Genomic DNA, 2,196 nt, shown 5'->3' with positions numbered 1-2,196 from the left:
TGAGAAATCTTTCTCTAAACAAACAAACAAACAAACAAACAAACAAACAAACAAACAAGATCAGTGCCTGAGGAACAAAATTCCAAGGTTTTCCCTGGCCCATATGGGTACTGGGAACCAGCTCACACATGAATTTACACCTCTCCCCTCCACAAAGATTCTATAAACAGATTGACTGGCGGGAGAGGTGGAATGCTAACCAGAGCCAAATTATCCTGACCATCTTTAGCCTCTTTATTAGCTTTTCACTCTAACATCCAGGTCTGACCTCACATCCTTGTGACTAGCAAGTGAAACCCTTTGGAATGTATTGACAGCAGACCCCTGGCTTCCACCAACCCCATTGGCACAGGTGTCAGCAGGTATCACCCATGACCCTTCGGCAGGAACTCTCCCCTTTGCTCTACCTGCCTACCTGCTGTTCCAGCTGATGCGCTGAAAAAGAAAATGCCTGGATTTATGACTTTATTTTGTCCTGTAAACTACCAAAATTTCAAGAGACTGTTTCCACGTTTGAACATGCTATTTGTGGCAGCCTAAATCTGTGTGCCCTCAAAGAGCTATAGGCAACTAGAAAATGCTGATAGAGGGAGAGAGAAGTGTTTCCCAGGGAAGAGCACACCAGCTGTTTAGCCAATATCAAATGGTGAGCCCTAAAACATACGTGCAAGCGACATTATACAGACTGAGCAAATTATACTTAGGAATGTATGTGTATGTACATGCACGCATTTGACAACAAGTATTAGAAAGGGGAACGCAGATTTGAAAGAAATCAAGGAGGAATAGATGAGAAAGGTTTGGAGGGAGGGAAAGGAAGGGAGAAATGACGTAATTATATTATAGTTTCAAAACAAGGAAAAAAACCCCCAGACTTACTTTTAAAAGACAGAATTAAAAATAACATTCAAGAGCTTACTGTATGCCCAGTGGTTGATCTCTGTTGAAAGCTTATAGGTGCAGGAATTCTCACCCCCAGGAGAAGCATGCTTGAGCATGCCTGCTGGCCTCTCTCACAAACGCCATACAGAGGGAAGTGGTGCATGGATTCTTACTGATACCACACGATACTACCTTGTGCTCATTGCTGTCCCACCGGAAATCAACTAACCCATTTAATGTCCTGCCACGAATATCTATAGCAGAGCAATGGTAATTGACTTGACCAACTGGAATCTTTCTTGGAAATTTGACCTGGACATAGAGGAAGAGAATCTGTGGTGTAATATTTGAACCACAAGTAGAGAGACGTCACGACACCGTCTTATTGACGGAACCATGTACGGAGCTCCAGAGTGAAGAACTAAAAATGAGATCGATTTTGATTTCCAGTAGTGGACCCATGGTGTCTCCTGTCATATGACTTCTGGATCGGTTTCAATAACTTACACTCATTCAGTTCTAGTTCATCCATTTAACGTATAAATCTTTAAAAAGCCTGATATTGGCTGTGTACAAGGAGCCCGGGGGATTTTGCGACGTGCCTGCTGTAAAAGCATGAGGACCCGAGTTCAGATCCTTGGCACCCGCCCACCTAAAAACTGAGTTGGGTAGCATGCTTTTATAACCCTATCTGTGAGGGTGCAGAGCATTAGAGGCAGGCTGGTCCCTGGAGCACACTGGCCGCCCACTCTGCTACAGCTGAAGTTCTTAGGGTTCGGTTGAGACCTTGTCTCAAAAGCTAAGTTGGAGCTTACGTTTGTAGCTCACATACTAAAATTCAAACGATGCGGGGGAAATTAGCGCGGCCCCCGAGAAAGGGTAACATATAAATTCATGAAGTATTCCATCTTTTTTAGAAGGTGGCAAGAGATCTAGGAAGCCCCCAACATTGACCTCTGGCCTTCATGTGCACATGCATGCACACGTACATATACACATGTTTGAACTAACCATGTGAAAAATTACATCTATAGCACACACATACACACACGCGCACACACACACGTACATTCACACACGTCATACCACAAAGCCATCTATTATATATATACATGTATATATATATATATGGATATGGATATGGATATGGATATAACAATAATCTTCATCTGAATTTACTGTAAAGATCTGCAAATAAGAAATAACAAAAAGTAGACCTATTCAATGATGCCACAGAAGCAAGAGTGGCATTGCTTCGGGAATACTCGGATAGTTGGGGGCATGAAGGTCAGTACTGACATGGAGGGTTCATCA

At 42.9% G+C, this 2,196-nt stretch overlaps 1 non-coding gene across 1 annotated transcript; it reads left to right on the top strand.

The window, feature by feature from the left end:
- The first annotated feature begins 1,689 nt into the window (after positions 1 to 1,689).
- Positions 1,690 to 1,796, top strand: LOC120096760 (U6 spliceosomal RNA). Its single transcript, XR_005493601.1, has one exon. It is a non-coding gene; the product is annotated as a U6 spliceosomal RNA (small nuclear RNA).
- The last annotated feature ends 400 nt before the right edge of the window (positions 1,797 to 2,196 follow it).

This window comes from Rattus norvegicus, chromosome 14 (assembly GCF_036323735.1).
Source record: "Rattus norvegicus strain BN/NHsdMcwi chromosome 14, GRCr8, whole genome shotgun sequence".
Lineage (NCBI taxonomy): Eukaryota > Metazoa > Chordata > Mammalia > Rodentia > Muridae > Rattus > Rattus norvegicus.
This window is presented reverse-complemented; position numbering and strand designations above follow the sequence as displayed.